The sequence below is a fragment of the Mustela lutreola genome, chromosome 5 (genome assembly GCF_030435805.1).
Source record: "Mustela lutreola isolate mMusLut2 chromosome 5, mMusLut2.pri, whole genome shotgun sequence".
NCBI lineage: Eukaryota > Metazoa > Chordata > Mammalia > Carnivora > Mustelidae > Mustela > Mustela lutreola.
The window spans coordinates 75,945,161-75,964,431 of NC_081294.1; the positions used below are offsets into that span (position 1 = coordinate 75,945,161).

Here is a 19,271-nt window from a genome sequence, read left to right on the forward strand (position 1 = left end):
GATACCTGCCGAGCTCTGCCCTATTCAGCTCCATAGCTCCCAGTTACTCACTTCCTGTGCCTGGCCCAGGGCAGAGGTGGGAGCCTCTGACTGACAGTTTGAATAAACCAGACACCCAACATGTAAAAAAAACAAAACAAAATAAATAAAGAGACTTCTATTTAAAGATACTTATTTAATACACTCATGCAACAGCAGTATAACTATATAACCGTAACTATAGCAGTCTAAGTATAGCCCCAATGAAGCTTATCTAACACAGACACTATCTCTGTAAGGCACATTACAGCCTTCTTGCACTTAGAAATACTGGATAGCACTTCAGCCCTACAGATGGGAACTATTTCTTTTTTCAAAGATTTTGTTTATTTATTTGTCAGAGAGAGAGAAAGCACAAGCAGTGGGGAGCTGCAGGAGAGGGAGAAGTAGGCTGAGCAAGGAGCCCAGTGTGGGACTTGATCCCAGGACCATGAGATCATGACCTGAGCTGAAGGCAGGTGCTTAACTGACTGAGCCACACAGGCAACTGATGGAGGACTATATTAAACAGTGAAATCACCAACAAAAAGCATAAAAATGTGGAAAATATGCCACTAAACAGACCACAAAAAGGACACTTAAATACAGTACAAGAGCTGAAAGAGAGTCAGAATCGTTACCTTGTTCAACCTCAGCTGGAAATGTGCTCGTCAGGTGATACCAATTTTTCACCACTCCACACCTGCCCATGAACGGCCACTAAAGCAGGGTACTGACTGGGGGGCTACAAATAAATCTTAGTAAGTAAGGGAATTCATAAACATGGCATCTTTGAGAATCAACTGAATATACACAATCTGTGAGAAGGACCATGTGAAGTTCTGAATGAAGTGGGCGAGAGGGTGTAGGAGAGGAACCGTGCCTGCAAGACCTTGCTTTGCGATGAATACCCAAGGATGAAGGCAACAAAAGGAATATTTGGAATTAACTGACCCCAACATTTCAAATAAAATTCTAGTGAAAGTTCTTTTGGAGGTTTTCATGCTTTGACACATTTGTCTGCCATACCATCACAGTACACTGATTAGGCCTGGATATGAGGGTATAACCAACATGTCCAGATATCACTGTCCCAGACTGTCACTTCCCTAGGATAATTCCTAGAAATGAATGTGGGCTAATATTGAGTCACAAATGAGGGTATTGATGATAATGTGACACTGTTTGTAATAGGGGCACAACATTTGTTAAATGATGTTTTATCCATAAGTTATTATTATCCATAAATTATTATTATCATGTGTCTTTTAAAGATTTCCTGGCTTACATTACCAATTCCCACCTCTACCTCTACCCTCCCTCACAAAACCAGATCAGCCGTCATCAAAGAGAGGTAAGAGAAGGTGAGATCTGATCCTAAGACAGGTATAAAAGTGAGCCACCAGCTCAGAGTTCCTATAGAGTAAAGAGGATCACACTGCTCCTGAGTAAAACTTCTCCCTAAAACTGGGGTTGGGAGGAACTTGTCTGGAAGGGAGGGATACAGAGATACAAAATAAAGTTGGAGAGGTATTTAATCCATATACCTTGACAAAATTTAGCATGCAGAGCTATGATTTTTACTAAAAAAAATAAGTTGACTAAAACATGACTAAAAGTTGACAAAATATCAAAGACCACTGAATTTAAGTATTATTACATATGTCTGGGTTTAATGTTGATAAGCGGGCAATGTATGGATAAATAATGAAAATAAAGACACACATGATGCATAAATTATGATGTGTTCTAAAAAATTTATTTCTCTTACCTTAATTTCATCAAAATCACTAGTTATGTTGTTATAAATAAGCCTTTCTCATGCTCTGTGTCACATTGCCAGTAAGGATCTAAAGGATTAAAAATAAAATAAAACTTATTCAAAGTATACAAAATTTGAACATACTATCCTCAAAATATATTTATTAATTGTGCAAAATCAAAAACTAAAATTGTTTTTTTCAAGATTTAATTATTTATTTGAGAGAGAGAATAAACAGGAGGGACAGAGGGAGAGAATCTCAAGCAGACTTAACGCTGAGCATGGAGCTGGGCACAGGGCTCTCCACCTCACAACCCTGAGATCATGACCTAAGCCAAAACCAGGAATGGGAAACTTAACCAACTGTACCACCCAGGAGCCCCTAAAATTATTTTTTATATCTGTTTTCAAATGTAATCTTTTTTCTAAACTTCCAAAAATTACTTATAAAATTAAAAGGCAATATACAAATTATAATTAACAAATACCAATTTAAATAAAATTATAACAAAGTTAAATTTTTTATGTAATTTGTTAAAAACTTATTAAAACTCTATTATGTATTTTTCAAAAATAGAACTACTCACAAGTCTATCAAGGCTCATTTATTGCTAATGTCAACCACAGGCATCACATATATTTTATCTGGACTCTCATACATAAAGTTTAAAAGTAATATGAATTGCTTAATATTGCAGAATATCCCTCAGCTACCATGGACAACTGTTTAAAATATTAACCTAATTTTTAAAAAAAATTTTATGTATTTATTTGACAGAGAGAGAGAGAGAGATCACAAGTAGGCAGAGAGAGAGGAAGGGAAGCAGGCTGCTGCCTAGCAGAGAGCCTGATGTGGGGCTCGATCCCAGGACCCTGGGATCATGACCTGAGCCAAAGGCAGAGGCTTTAACCCACTGAGCCACCCAGGTGCCCCTTAACTTAATTTTTAAGTAGAAACACAAACTGGAATAGAAAGAGAAACAAGAATAAAGATGGTTAGCAGTACTGGAAAGTGATTAATTCATTATACAGGAATTTATTACACTCAGGCTAAGTTAATTAGTCTGTCCTTTCACCTACAAGGTTCCGCAATTACATATCCTCTCTACACGTCAAAGCAGTGTCCATAACCACCATCAATAGCCCATAACCTTCATGACATTTGTTTCCAGGGCTTCAGGGTCAGTGACAAGGCGAAGTGTATCTGGGACCTGAAAGGTGTTTGTCACTAGAGTAAATGTTTGGATGACAAGTTGCTCTACCAGCATTGAGTGTTAGATCTGAAATGACACTACTTTTTTAAAGTTTGCGATATCTGGGTCCTCTACACACAAGATCCGGGGCAGAGGCCCCTCTTGCTTAGGTCCTCAGAGAATACTATCAGTGTCAGGGAGTCAACAGGTCATCTAGGATCTACTGAAATCAAAAGAAAAAATAATTACTTCAAGCACATAATCATAATGAGAGAGCAGTTAACAGGGAGTCCTCTACGGAGGTAAAGACAGCTGCAGCAGGGTGGGAAACAAAAGTAAGGAAGCCTTTCTTCATCAGGCTTCTGTTATAATACAGTCTTAACACAAATAACTGGGACTCCGAGTTTAGATGCCCCTTTTATTTTTCATGATACTCCTCAATTTTTATTTCCCCTAAGTTGGTAAAAGTATGGGTCAGAGAATCACCTACTATATTAATTAATGTTTATCAAGATATAAAGACAATAAAACCTGTTTTATGACTAAAAATAAAATATATAACATAATGAGAGTATAAATATCAAGGCTAGAGGGCTCTAGAAAGATGGGAGAAGTCCGAGGCTTAGTTCTTTCTTTGGCTCCTTTGATCAGCTTCAATGCCTGCTGTCCAAGGCTATTAGTCTATAAACTAGCTTTTGCAAGTAAAACAATGAATTTTAACTGAGGCAAACAAAACCATAATGCTCACTAAATCTTCATCACCAATAAGGACAAGTTTATACCAAATATTCTCTTAAAAATTAAAACAAAAACAATTCTGGTTTCATCATTTCTCAATCTCTCGCACTCACTCTACTCTTTTGTGGAAAGGGGTGTGGGAATAAAAAACAATTAACTCTGCCCTTAATCTGGATCATATACTTCTACTAAGAAATACTATAGGAAATAATAATATAAACTACCACTTACTAAATATCTATTATGTGACAAAATAATCCAGCCAGATAGATGGTAATGTTCACCTTATAGAAAAGGACTCAAAAGCTCAGAGAGAAGCTCAAGGTGACTCAGCTAGGGAACATGGGAGAATCTGGGTTCAGAGTCAGGTCTGTCCAATTCAAACTGCTTTATCTTCACCAATATCACAGACAACTAAGATCTCTTAGTATCTACCAACCCTGTGGACATTGTTAGTTTTTGCCAGTATTCTACATAAGAAAAAATGTTTGTTTTTCAGCAAGCCTTACACTCTTCCAAAGTTTGCTACTCTGTAAACTTCAAGTATAAACAGGTAAGTAATTAGCAGAATATTACTAAAAAGTAACTGGGAAAATAAGAGGGATGTTCCTTGAACCACTCTGACTACATCTGCTCTTCAAATTCCTGCAGAAGAGGAGACTGGCTTCCATTTCTGTCATGGACATCCCACCCCCTGCCATGTACTCCAACCATCCAGTGACCTGGCAGTGTTCTGTAAAAAGCAGATACATAATATCAAGGTGCTAACCACTTGGGTATTTTGAGTTTCAGGCACTGGGTAAGGAAACAGAATTGATTTGCATGACTTAGCTTTAAAATTTGGGGCTCCAGTGGGAGAAGGTACTTGCCAATGACATATCCGATAAATGGATATGTATCCAAAATACATAAAGAACTTAGAAAACTCAACACCCAAGAAACAAATAATCTGGTTTAAAAATGGGCAGAAGACATGAACAGACATCCCTCCAAAGAAGACATCCAGATGACAAACAGACATATAAAAAGATGCTCATCATCACTCACTATCAGGGAAATGCAAATCAAAACTGCAATGAGCTATCACCTCACACCTGTCAGAATAGCTAAAATCACCAACACAAGAAACAACAGATGTTGGTGAGGATGTGGTGAAAAAGGATCATTCATGCTGTTGATCAACTCAACTCACTGTTGGTAGGAATGCAAAATGGTACAGTCACTATGGAAAACAATATGGATGTGCCTTAAAAAGTTAAAAACAGGGCAACCTTTTCAGGTCCCCTACCTCTTTTGGAGCTTTGTACTATTACTTCACTACTGCTCAATAAACCTTGTTTTGCTGCCCACCACCCTGTTTGGTCTACCTCTTCATTCTTCAAAGCGGGTGACCAAGAACCTTACCAGCACTAAAGGAGAAGGAAATCCTGTAACACTGCCAGCCTCCATAGTTGCTGGAGCTAATCCTTTATATTATACCTCTTAATATACATATGTATTATATATTTACTAAACATGTGCTATATATATAATATACAAATGGCTCTGTTTCTATGGAGAACTCTGATTCATACAGAGTTCAGTGTCCTTTACCTATGAGAAATATATATTCCTGGTTGTTTCTGAGATTGTAGCAACGAATACCTTCTTTCAGTTTCTTTTTTACTTTGTCTTCTCTGGTTTTGGCCTTTCTTTCCACTAGATTGTGGTTTGAAAAAAAAAAAAGTTAAAAACAGAACTACCCTATGATCCAGCAATCACATTACTGGGTATTTAGCCAAAGAATACAAAAACACTAATTTAAAGGGATACATGCACCCCTATGTTTATTGCAGCATTATTGACAATGGCCAAATTACAGAAGCAGCCCCAGTGTCATCAACTGATGAATGGATGAAGAGGGTGTAATGTACATATATTCAGTGGAATATTACTCAGCCCTACAAAAGAATGCAATCTTGCCATTTGCTGTGACATGGATGGAGCTAGAGAATACGATGCTAAGTGAAAGTGTCATCAGAGAAAGACAAATACCATATGATTTTAGTCATGTGGAATTTAAGAAACAAAACAAATGAGCAAAGGGGAAAAGAAGAGAAAGAGAGATAAATCAAGAAAGAGACTCTTAATTGTACTGAATAAATTGAAGGACAGGGGAGTGCGGGGATGAGCAAAACAGGTGATGGGGATTAAGGTGTGCACTTGTCCTGATGAGAACCACGTGAGGTACGGAACTGCTGAATCACTAGACTGTACACCTGAAACTAATATAACACTGTATGCTAACTAATGAATTAAAAATTTAAAGAATAAACATTTTTTAAAAGCTGGGGCTCCATCACTAAATCTTTGAGTTACGAAATAATTTCAGAATGTTGCCAGTCTATCCACTATTCTATGCCAAAAACATCTTCAACCACACTTAATATTCTAAAATTTTGTTTCTTGGGGTGACTGGGTGGTTCAGTTGGTTGGGCATCAATCGGCCTTCACCTCAGGTCATGCTCCTGGAGTCCCAGGATCGAGTCCTGAATCAGGCTTCCTGCCCAGTGGGGAGCCTGCTTCTCCCTTTGACCCTCCCCCTTCTTGTGCTCTCTCTCTCTCAAATAAATAAATAAAATCCTTTTTTTTTTTTTTTTAATCTTCTTTCTCAGGCGCCTGGGTGGCTCAGTGAGTTAAGCGTCTGCCTTCAGCCCAGGTTATGATCCTAGGCTCCTGGATCGAGTGCTATGTCAGGCTCTCTGCTTAGTGGGGAGTCTGCTTCTCCCTCTCCCCCTGCTCCTCCCTCCTGTTGTGCTTGTTCCCACTGTCTCTCCTTCAAATAAATAAAATATTTTTTAAATGAAAAAAAAAAAAAACCCTTGTTTCTCAAAAGCCTTCCAACACTCTCACTATAAGGAAATACTCATTTTACTTTAATCTCCCTTTTTCAGTCTTTTGTAACAATGAGGAATAGCTGCCTTCCTGCAATTTCTTAAATACAGGAGAGGGCTTTTCAGCCCCCACTTTGAGTTCAGCAGTACATGTGCTATCGTTTCAAAGTGGTTCATGAAAATCTTATATAATAACCCACATTTTCAGGGCACCCTGGGTGGCTCAGTTGTTAAGCCTCTGCCTTCAGCTCAGGTCATGATCCCATGTGGGACTAAGTCCTGCACTGGGCTCCCTGCTCAGCAGGAAGCCTGCTTCTCCCTCTCCCACTCCCACGCCCCCAGCTTGTGTTTTCTCTCTCTCTCTCTCGATCCCTCTCTGTAATAAATAAATAAAATCATTTAAAAAACCCCATATTTTCTGGGGAACTTGGGGTTAATTTTAATCTTAAAGGCATTTTATTAATCTCATAAATTATAGCAAAATCAGAACCAAAATCTATCTTTTAACTTAGAGTAAATTCTCTAAGAACAACCATTCATGTTTACTAATAATTTGCCAGGAAATTTTAAAACAAATGTCTGCTTTTGCCACAACTAATTTTTCAAAACTATAAAAATATATATGCCACAAAATACCACAGGTTTTAGGACACACTCTTGTTACCATCTCCACAAGCTGACAGAAAGTGACATTTCTTTTTTTTTTTTTTTTTTTTTTTTTTATTTTTATATTTTTTTTTTAATTTTTTATAAACATATATTTTTTATATACATATATTTTTATCCCCAGGTCTGTGAATCACCAGGTTTACACACTTCACAGCACTCACCAAATCACATACCCTCCCCAATGTCCATAATCCCACTCCCTTCTCCCCAACCCCCTCCCCCCGGCAACCCTCAGTTTGTTTTGTGAGATTAAGAGTCACTTATGGTTTGTCTCCCTCCCAATCCCATCTTGTTTCATTTATTCTTCTACCCACTTAAGCCTCCATGTTGCATCACCACTTCCTCATATCAGGGAGATCATATGATAGTTGTCTTTCTCTGCTTGACTTATTTCGCTAAGCATGATACGCTCTAGTTCCATCCATGTTGTTGCAAATGGCAAGATTTCATTTCTTTTGATGGCTGCATAGTATTCCATTGTGTATATATACCACATCTTCTTGATCCATTCATCTGTTGATGGACATCTAGGTTCTTTCCATAGTTTGGCTATTGTGGACATTGCTGCTATAAACATTCGGGTGCATGTGTCCCTTTGGATCACTACATTTGTATCTTTAGGGTAAATACCCAATAGTGCAATTGCTGGGTCATAGGGCAGTTCTATTTTCAACATTTTGAGGAACCTCCATGCTGTTTTCCAGAGTGGCTGCACCAGCTTGCATTCCCACCAACAGTGTAGGAGGGTTCCCCTTTCTCCGCATCCTCGCCAGCATCTGTCATTTCCTGACTTGTTGATTTTAGCCATTCTGACTGGTGTGAGGTGATATCTCATTGTGGTTTTGATTTGTATTTCCCTGATACCAAGTGATATGGAGCACTTTTTCATGTGTCTGTTGGCCATCTGGATGTCTTCTTTGCAGAAATGTCTGTTCATGTCTTCTGCCCATTTCTTGATTGGATTATTTGTTCTTTGGGTGTTGAGTTTGCTAAGTTCTTTATAGATTCTGGACACTAGTCCTTTATCTGATATGTCGTTTGCAAATATCTTCTCCCATTCTGTCAGTTGTCTTTTGATTTTGTTAACTGTTTCCTTTGCTGTGCAAAAGCTTTTGATCTTGATGAAATCCCAGTAGTTCATTTTTTCCCTTGCTTCCCTTGCCTTTTGCGTTGTTCCTAGGAAGATGTTGCTGCGGCAGAGGTCGAAGAGGTTGCTGCCCGTGTTCTCCTCAAGGATTTTGATGGATTCCTTTCGTACATTGAGGTCCTTCATCCATTTTGAGTCTATTTTTGTGTGTGGTGTAAGGAAATGGTCCAATTTCATTTTTCTGCATGTGGCTGTCCAATTTTCCCAGCACCATTTATTGAAAAGGCTGTCTTTTTTCCATTGGACATTCTTTCCTGCTTTGTCGAAGATTAGTTGACCATAGAGTTGAGGGTCTATTTCTGGGCTCTCTATTCTGTTCCATTGATCTATGTGTCTGTTTTTGTGCCAGTAGAAAGTGACATTTCTAACACATCCTTTAAAACACTCCATCTAAAGAACCTAGATGTCATCAACAGATGAATGGATAAAGAAGATGTGTGTGTGTATATATATATATATATATATATACAATGGAATACTATGCGGCCTTCAAAAGAAATGAAATCTTGCCATTTGTGACGACACAGATGGAACTAGAGGGTATCATGCTGAGCGAAATAAGTCCATCAGAGAAAGACCATTATCATATGATCTCCCTGATACGAAGTTGAGAGGCAAAGTTGGGGTTTGGGGGGTAGGAAAAGAATAAATGAAACAAGATGGGATCGGGAGGGAGACAAACCATAAGAGACTCTTAATCTCACAAAACAAACTGAGGGTTGCCGGTGGGGAGGGGACTAGGGAGAGGGTGCTGGCATTATTGACCTTGGGGAAGGTAGGTGCTATGAAGTGTGTAAACCTGGCGATTCACAGACCTGTACCCCTGGGACTAATAATACATTATATGTTAATTAAAAAATTATTTTTAAAAATAATAATAAATAAATAAAATGCTCCATCTAATGTCACTGCTACTGCTGAGATTTCTGACTCCTCCTTTCTGCCTTTTCACTGGCCTTCAGATCCTACTAGATTCCAGAGCTGGATATTCTGTGCGGTGATTTCAACTCTAGGAGCAGCTTGTGAAATGAAGCCATTCATTGTGCAGTAGACAAATAAGCCAAGAAGGGGGCGGGAGTGTTAGGCTTGGAGAGGTGGCTCATACAGCATCTTGTGACAGAGAAACAAACACAGAAAACTAACCAAAGAAATGAAGAAGGAAAACCTGTACAAGATGAAAAGAACAGCAATAGCACTAGAAATTTCCAACAGGTAAGAAACTGGGAAACAAACTTCTAAAAGGCTAAAGAAAAATCTTGCAAATGTGTTTCTCAAATGTTCATTTCATGTTAATCCAGTTTTAAAATGTGAAGATCAATAAAAATGAGAATTGTCGTGCTTTCAGGCCTAATTATACCAAATGTCTTCTTGCTTATGTGATCCTACAAACAATCCCACAGCTTTAGAATGCACCACTGTAAGAAAATTATCAAAAGAAACCATCAAATGGTAGTACTGGCACGATGTAGTTTCAATTGCTTTTTGTTTATGAGTTTGTAAATAAATTTAAGAATCTGGTATACATACTTTCATTGGCATAGTGTAGCTCTCCTTTCTTGATATATGTAATACACTGTTATTTTAAAGAATCAAAAAACTCAACATCCCTATAATGACAAACTCAGTCATTAATCGTCACAGAAAATTAAAGTCAATTCAGACAATCTGTGTTGGTTTGACTTTTTTTTTAAGACTTATTTATTTGACAGAGAGAGATCAGAAGTAGGCAGAGCAGCAGCATCAAGAGGGGGAAGCAGGCTCCCTGATGAGCAGAGATTTCAACCCCCCCCACATGCAGGGCTGAATCCCAGGACCCCAAGATCATGACCAGAGCTGAAGGCAGGGGCTTAACCCACTGAGCCACCCAGGTGCACCTTTGTTGGTTTGATTTTAAAAGTAACTGCCAGAGGACCTGGGTGGCTTAGTGGGTTACTCAAATGCTTTCAGCTAAGGTCATGATTCCGTAGCCCTGGGATCAAGTCCCACACTGGGCTCCCAGCTCCATTGGGAGTCTGTTTCTTCCTCTGACCTTCTCCCCTCTCATGCTCTCTCTCTCAAATAAATAAATAAAATCTTTAAAAAAAAATAAAAGCAACTGCTAGGTTTTGGGAAATGAAATGTGTACATTTTCCAGTAACACTTTATATGGACTCAGGCAATTGTCAAGTTCCAGGAAAAGCAGATAAACCATCTCCAGCAGAGAAAATCAAAATACATGTAATGAATGAATAGGTGAGTCAAATGTTATCCCCAAATCTTAAAACAGCACACACACTTCTACAATAAACAGACGTGGAATTTTATTTATTTATTTATTTATTTATTTATTGGGATGGGTCAAATAGGAGTTTGCATAGTATAGAATAACCAGGCCAATTATTATTTTTAATTTTCTTAAATATTTCATTTATTCATTTGAGAGAAAGAAAGCTAGCAAGAGAGCACAAGCAGGGGGAGCAGCAGAGGGAGAGGGAGAAGCGGACTACCCACTGAGCAGGGAGCCCGATGACCGGGGGCTTGATCCCAATATTTTGGGGACCACCACCAGAGCTGAAAACAGATGCTTAATGTTTGACTGAGCCACCTACGTAACTCCCAATTATACTTTTTAATAAGGCTATGAAAGAGTAGGCATTTGTTTCTTGATGCTTCTTGTGGTTGGTTAATACAGTACTTTGTTCTTAGGGAAAGCTCTAAGATGTGTCTTTACAGACCTTCTAGTTTTACTTGTCTTCATGGAACACAAATGATTAATTTGATTGATTTCCTTTAAAATTAAATAACCAGTAAACTAGAAATACTGCTTTAGGTATGGCTTAGAAAGTGGAAGTCTTCCTCCTGACTCTGCCACCAACTATGCAACCATAAGCAAGTCTCTGGGTCTTGGTTGCCATGTTTTTAAATCAAAATTAAAGTATCATTCTTATCTAGAGTTCATGACTGCTAGAGAGATCAAGTAAGACAGCCCACCTTGTCAACACTTAAATTCTTGAATATATTAACGAATGAGATAGTACTTTAAATTTGTCAAGCCCTAAAAAATGCAAGATGTTGTTTGCACAATCTGTATTCCTAAAGGTTTAAAGAAAAGGAGAAAGAGTTCTATGGGGGCATGCTCGCAGTGATCTATTCTGGGAACCTCACATGAACACTTGTGTGTGCAGGTGTGTGCAAAACTTCACTTTGCCTGAGGCCATAGACTGTTTATAATATAAAATAATCAGAAAATGTTCTACTCATTTACTTTTAAAATTAAAAACAAGAATGGCAGAAATTTATTCAAGAAATATAAAATAGGGGCACCTGGGTAGCTCAGTTGGTTAAGTGTCCAACTCTTGATCTCAGCTCAGGTCTTGATCTCAAGGTCATGAACTCAAGCCCCACAGTGAGCTCCATGTTGAGCAGGAAGGCGACAAAAAGGAAGGAAGGAAGGAAGCAGGAAGGGAGGGAAGGAGGGCGGGAGGGAGAAAGGAATGAAGGAACAAAGGAAGGAAGGAAGAAAAAAGGGGCATCTGGGTGGCTCAGTCATTAAGCATCTGCCTTTGGCTCAGGTCATGATCTCAGGGTCCTGGGACGAGCACCGCATCAGGAGGAAGCCTGCTTCTCTCTCTCCCACTCACCCTGCCAGTGTTCCTCTCTCTCTCGCTGTGTCTCTCTCTGCCAAATAAACAATTAAAAATCTTGAAACACACAAACACAAGAAAACCCCTCCTTTGAAAAATTTAAAAAAGGAAGAGAAAGAAAAGAAAAAAATAAATATAAAACAGGAGGCAGCAGAAAATAATGGAAAGAGCATGGAAATTTTGAGAGCCAGAAAACTTGGGCTCTGGTCCCTATTCTGCCAGTAATGAATTGCAAAACGGCAAACAACAAGTGTCAAAGGAGAGGGGTCTATTAGAATACCTGTAGCATCTTTTCCAGGTCAAGAAATCACAGTATAAAATATGCCTCAATTATTCCGTTATGAACAATTAAGGGAAAGGGGGAAACAGAGAAGACAATGAATGCGCGAGGCATCACAAGAGGAAGACAATGAAAGATAAGGAGAAAGCACAGAGGCCAAGGGGGAAGTCACACACAAATTCTGCGCCCTAACACCCACCAAAAAATAAGAGTTGTATGAAGAGAGAAAAAGAGAAGGATGCCTCTGTGGTTCAGTCAGTTAAGCATCTGCTCTCAGCTTTCCTGGGATCAAGTCCTGCATGGGCTCCTTGCTCAGTGGAGAGCTTGCTTCTGCCCTTGCCTGTTGTTCTCCCTGCTTGTGCTCACCCTCTTGCTCACTCTCTCTCTGGCAATAAATAAGTAAAATCTTTTTTTTTAATTTGCAGAAAGTTTTTTTAAAAATAAAAAAGAAGGACACGCTAATTTTTTTAAAATTTTAAAAAGATTTTATTAATTTACTTGAGAGAGTGAGAGAGAGAGCATGAGAGCAGAAAGGGTCAGAGAAAGGTCTGAATAGCAGGGAGCCCAATATAGGACTCGATCCCAGGACTCCAGGATCATGACCTGAGCCAAAGGCAGTCGCTTAACCCACTGAGCCACCCAGGGATCCCATACATGCTAATTTTTTTAAAAAATCAGATACAGAAATAAAGGTACATAGAGATACTTCAGCAGAATAATGCTCTTATTTTGTTCATCCTAAAACCTTTATACACAAAACTATCAAGACTGTATAATGTTGTACCTCTGCATGAAAAGGCATACATGGAGCCAGTTCAAGGCACGTGCTTCACAAACCAAATACAGTCAAGTTGCAGGGTGAAGATTAATCTTCTCTGTCTGTGTAGAGGGCAATGGATAATGTAATTCCAGCACTCCCCTTTGAATTCCTCCCAGATGAGGCCCATCTGATCTTCTTCCGACTTTTCTGAGCTTCAAGCCTCTATAGGAACTTATAGACTAGGAAGGTAATTTGCACTTTGCTACTAATCAACACAGAGGAGACGGACCTCTACTCTGCTTCAGACCAGACCAGCTGTTGCAGGGTGGTAAGTAATCCCCATACACTCAGCCCACACAACCCAGATCAGCCAGAACAGGCAACACACAGGTTCCCAGTGTGTATTCCCATCTCTCTTACCAATCTGCTAGGCCCTCTAAAAAACTGTATGAATTTCCACATGGGTAAAGAAAAAACTGCTATTCAGACCTTTCTCTGAAGGATTCATAGGAAGCTCTCCTTTCCTGTGGACAATAAGAACTGGGAAGAAAACAAGCACAAGATTTTGCTGGTCTTGTCTGGCTTTAGACCTTTCTGTGGTTTAGTTTCCGTCAATGAAATGAAAATAACAATCCTACCTCCTTCTGGCAAATGTGGTATTGGAGGAATAAATTGTACATGCAGTGGATAGGAAAGCACTGACAGCTTTCTGGAGGATGGGGGTTAGACCAATTCCGTCGGAAACATTCAACACATGTAACAGCAACAATAATGAGCCTGTGGATTTGTATAATGTGTAACAGTTAATAGGATGTTTTAAATACATTATTTCATTAGCCCTTGAACCAAGATGTGTGCAATGGGGAGGCCATTTGTTTGTTTCATTTGGCGGATGAAAAAACTGAGGCCCAGAAAAGCCTAGTAACTTGCCTAAGATCAAAGACCTTGTTAGTTAGCAGCAGAACGTGTCTCCGATAGAAGTCCAGCACTCACTCCAGCAGACGTGTACCTGTGTATGAAGTCATTGCCTACTCCCTTTTTGTGCCTTTCCTCCTCCAAGTAAATCTTGCTTAGGAGAAGGTATCTTAATCAAAGCTTTCTGGTCTCATTTACAGTTGTAGCCCACTGACTGTCATAAAGAGCTTAAATCTGTTTTCACATTCCCCTTCAGGCAATATTTGTGAACTCTAGGTCTGCAGAACCCCTGAATCATGCAAGCCTTAAACCATGTCAGCGCCATTGTTGATCAATTTCACTCTCTCTACTTGTCACCACATCATATCTGAGCCATAGATCAGTTCCTTGGGTCTTTCTTTACAAAATACACTGTCTCAGTCAACAGTTGCTATGCATCTATGACATTTTCCCGGTGTTCCTCATCAAAATATCTATTGCTAAAACCATGACAGATATAACAAGTATTCTTAAGTTGCTTTCTTTCCAATAAGAATCTGCTAAGACTTGAAACTTGAACAGGATGTGCAGGGTAATTTCAAACAGCAAACAAACATCTGTTCTCTTTTTTTTCCTACTGCTCAGCTTCCTTTATCACACAGTTATTTATGTTATCTTCCTCAAATTCCTAAAGAATAAATCAAGATGGAGGGTATTTTTTTCCCTTTGCCTTCTTTCAGCGTGTCCTCTCTGGGCCAGAAATCTCAGCACTTAAAATGGTGGGGAGTTCATCATAACTGTTGTATATTCTGGTCTGAATAATTCTCCTGAATACAACCACTCTAGGCCACACTGAGCCACAGGATCAGGGCTCCCCTTTCGTCTGGAAGCCAGAGAAAGGGACCCAGAGGAAGTGAGAATTGGAAGAATGCATCAAAAATAAAGTTAGTTCTGAGGAGCAGCTCACTAGGCAATGGCTTCCTCGCCTGAATCTCCAGAATCTGAACATCATATCCAGAAACTCCCTGTGCAGAGTATGGCTTCAGTCCCAGAGAGTACAACTAGTGCAAAGAGGAGACAGCATATGCTACTCCAAAGCAGGCATGACTATGATTCTAGCCTCCAGACTAAAGGCTATAGACTAGCTCGGGGCAGTGGAGATGACAAATTTTATTCAGGACATAAATACTGAACACTACCCTATGGGCTCCACATTGGGGCTAACAGACAAATTCAGTCGCATAATCTAATTTATTTATTTTTTTTTTAAAGATTTTATTTATTTATTTGACAGAGAGAAATCACAAGTAGATGGAGAGGCAGGCAAAGAGAGAGAGAGGGAAGCAGGCTCTCCGCTGAGCAGGGAGCCCGATGTGGGACTCGATCCCAGGACTCTGAGATCATGACCTGAGCCGAAGGCAGCGGCTTAACCCACTGAGCCACCCAGGCGCCCGCATAATCTAATTTAATCCTCACAACTCAGACACTGTTTATCCCCATTCTACAGATAAGAAAACTGAGCAGGAAGAGGCATTTGATGGCTCAGTGAGTTAAGCATCTGACTCTTGGTTTCAGTTCAGATCTTGATCTCAGGGTCATGAGTTCAAGCCCTACCCTGGGCTCTACATTGGGCAAAGAGACTACTTTAAAAACAACAACAACAACACAACAACAACATCAACAACAACTAAGCAGGAAGGGTAATGACTTGTGTCAAAGTCATACAGACCTCAAAAATTGATGCTCCCATTGAAACTCAACTTCAAACCAAACACGGTACTCTGGCCTCCACAGCGGGCGTACACATACATACACATAGACACACACACACAAAGCACAGGAGGTGACAGAAATGGAAACATATTTGGGCAACCTTATATACTTAACTGAAAGCTATCACATCCCCTTCCTTATTAGCTCTAAAGACTATACTGCTGGGACAAAGAGAGTACCCTGAGATGAGAGAAGAGCAAGGACAGGGAGACCCATCTCTCTAGGTCCTCACAGGGACCCTGTTCCACAATAGACCTGTTCAGGTGGTTAAGACTTTGCACTAATATTCTGGGTTCTCTTTAATTTTTTAGGATTTCAGGCTGATACTCAAGTCACAGGTGCATTTCCAATGAGCACAGATAAAGATCATAGAAGATTAAACCCTACTAATTATTAACTGGAAGCCTCAGAATCGAAGTGCTTCCCAAGAATTGATGGCCAGAATAAGCTTAGAAATGCTTTCCTTAGAACACTAACATAATGGAACTTTCTCTAAACTACCCAGCATCTAATAAAACCAATGCTAGAAAGCAACAACTCTGCATTTCTCTACGTTGAGGTTCACTGACCCCCTTGTCTAGCCTTGCTCCTATTCCTCATAGTCTATACTGTGGTCTGAAGAGTGGGCCTTTTTGGAAACCTTTCTCTCATCATTATAATCTTTAAGAAGCAGAGAGAAGGGGCACCTGGGTGGCTCAGTGGTTAAAGCCTCTCTCTTCAGCTCGGGTCACGGTCTCAGGGTCCCGGGATGGAGGCCCACATTGGGCTCTCTGCTTGGCGGGGAGCCTGCTTCCCCCTCTCTCTCTGCCTGCCTCTCAGCCTACTTGTGATCTCTCTCTCTGTCAAATAAATAAATAAAAATACTTAAAAAAAAAAAAAAAAGAAGCAGAGAGAAGCTCAGAATATCACTAATATACTGACTACCAAGGTCTCTTCCTCTGACATCTTGGTATATGCCCTGTGTATACTTTCCACTGTCATCCACACTCATGGGCCCCTGGATATTTGGGGATACCATATGCAAACTCAGCTCTTATGTGCAGAGTATCTCCACCTCTGTCCATAATACTCAGTTGTGTTAATTGCTGTTGAAAAGTTTCCGTTGGCATGCCTGAGTGGCTCAGGGGGTTAAGCATCCAACTCTTGATTTCAGCTCAGGTCATGATCCCAGGGTCATGGGATCGAGCCTCGCATCAGGTACCCCGCTGAGCATGGGCAGAGTCTACATGATGTTCTCTCTCTGCCCTTACTATCTCTCTCTCAAAAAGTAAACAAATCTTTATTTTTTCACATTTATTTTTTTAATTTAAATTCAATAAGCCAACATATTAAATAAGTCATGGAAAAAAAAAAAAGAAAGTTTTCAGCTGGCTGCAAACCCCTATGGCTGGAAACACAGTGTATTGTACCTCGTGCCTACTGGGGTTATTACATTGATCTGGCTGTTTCCTCTTCTACTGTCTATGCCCTTCTTCCTGCACCCACCAATGAGCCTTTCCAGAGCCTCTCTTTCCCTGGTGACCTCTACACCCATGATGCGGCCTGCACAGAGATCTGGCCCACCAAAAACGAAGTGGCCCATCTTTACCACCTTCGTGTTTATGGTCCAGTACGGTGCCCCTCTGAGCTTCAACATCATCTGCTACTCGAAGACTCTTACCTACCTCCACAGGAGAAGTGAGAAGGAAAACAGCACTAGGGAAACTGAGAGCCAGCTCAATGAGAACAAGGGGATCAACACAATGTTGATCTCCACTGTAGTGACCTTGGGAGACTGCGGGCTGCCCCTGAACACCCTCTGTGTTATTTTTGACTAACGTCATGAGGTGCCGATGGGCTGTCACCATGATCTGATATTTGTAATTTGCCACTTGATTGCTAGGATTTCCACATGCATAAATCCTTTATCTTATGGTTTTCTCAACAAAAATTTCCAGAATGACCTAGAAGTGCTTATTTACCATTGCTGGTGCTTTGTACACCTCAGGACACATAGAGAAAATGCGGCCATCTCCACTATGCACAAAGCTGACTCCAAGGGATCATTAAGGTTGGCTCTGGCATCAACAGGGATATGAAAGTTATTAGCAATGGCAAAGATGTTCCTGAATGAAAGATTGAGAGGTAATGTCTAGTTATAGGGCAGAATGCACAAAAATGAAGCCAGAACCAAAAAAAGAGAGCAACTTTACACTACTGAGTTTTGGTTTAGGCCAGACCCCGTCTATGCCATTTATCTGCCCAAAACACACACACAAGCACACACATATAGACACACAGACACACAAACCTCTTCTCATAAGAGATTAACTGTTAATAACTCAAGCTAGCTATCATTTAGGGCAAAGAATAGCAGTGAGAAAGCCACAGAGGCAGACAGCACTGTTGGCTGAGGACCAAGTTTCCCAGATGTTGTTATTCAATGAAACACCCACAAAAGTTATTACTGACAATATGCCTAGTGAAAGCACTGCTATCCCACTTTAGGGTTAAAGAAACTTCTTTTTCATATTTGGGAACTGTAACTTTCAATCAAGTAACCATTCAATTAATTAGAAAGGCAGAAAGCCCTCATCATAATTTATTAATTATCCAACAAAATAAGTTTGGACTGAAAGTTGAAGGAATAAATTTTAACTTCACATTAAAACTAAGTATTGTAATTACCTCCCATGCTTGAATCCAATTCTCTAGTTTATGGTGACAGTACATTTTCTTTACTAACAATGCTATTAGCACCACTAGAAATAACCACAAACTCTTTAGCACTCCCATGATGCTAGAAATCATAATTTTTAAAAAAGATTTAGTTATTTCTTTGAGAGAGAGAGTGTGTGCAGAGAGAAAATCTCAAGCAACTCCCCACTGAGCACAGAGCCCACACAGAGCTCAATCCCACAACCCTGAGATCATGACCTGAGCCAAAACCAAGACTCGGACACTCAACTGACTGACCCACCCAGGAGCCCCCACATTAACTAACTGATTAATGGCCACTGGATATAGACCTTTAATTATAAAATGGCTTTTTTATCCCAAATTCTCCATGTATATTAAATAGAGGTCATGATGCATCTATTATTGGGTCTGAGGGACTTCACCAGTAGCACTTTTATAATTAGCTCCAGGTTTTTTAAACCTCTCATAAATCTTATGACTTAAACTTTAAAAAAATACTGCTCATTCCCACAGTGTCACATAGAAGAATCAGCTAGACCACTCTGAAAAAGAATACTAAGCTCATGTTCAATTGCCTTTAGCTCAGGGATTTCTACTAAGTCATGACCAGCTTTATCTCTTTCTTAGATAAATCTTCTTTATACTATTACATTTGAGCTACAGCTTATGTGTCTGTTAAAAATGTAACCATATCTTCTTTTTGAAAAAAGGTAATGTTTCTTTGCATACCTGTGATTTTTCTATTGTATTTTTTCTTGCATATTTTCCTTTATGTTTTCCACTCCTGAAAAATTTCTTCCCTCTCTCTACTTCTCCCTCCCTCTTCCTATCTTTCCCTTCCCCGTAGAATTTCTATTCTATC

At 39.7% G+C, this 19,271-nt stretch overlaps 1 protein-coding gene and 1 pseudogene across 5 annotated transcripts in view; one reads left to right on the forward strand and one right to left on the reverse strand.

Moving 5' to 3' along the window:
* KLHL3 (kelch like family member 3) overlaps positions 1-19,271 on the reverse strand; it is a 312,385-nt gene that overhangs the window by 198,161 nt on the left and 94,953 nt on the right. For all 5 annotated transcript variants that reach the window (XM_059174657.1, XM_059174662.1, XM_059174656.1 and 2 more), the window contains exons 3-4: positions 1,790-1,868; positions 660-763 (exon numbers count right to left, since the gene is read on the reverse strand). The gene's annotated coding sequence lies outside the window, so the exon portion shown is untranslated. The remainder of the gene's footprint in view (positions 1-659; positions 764-1,789; positions 1,869-19,271) is intronic.
* On the forward strand, positions 14,931-17,808 carry LOC131831143 (neuropeptide Y receptor type 6-like; annotated as a pseudogene).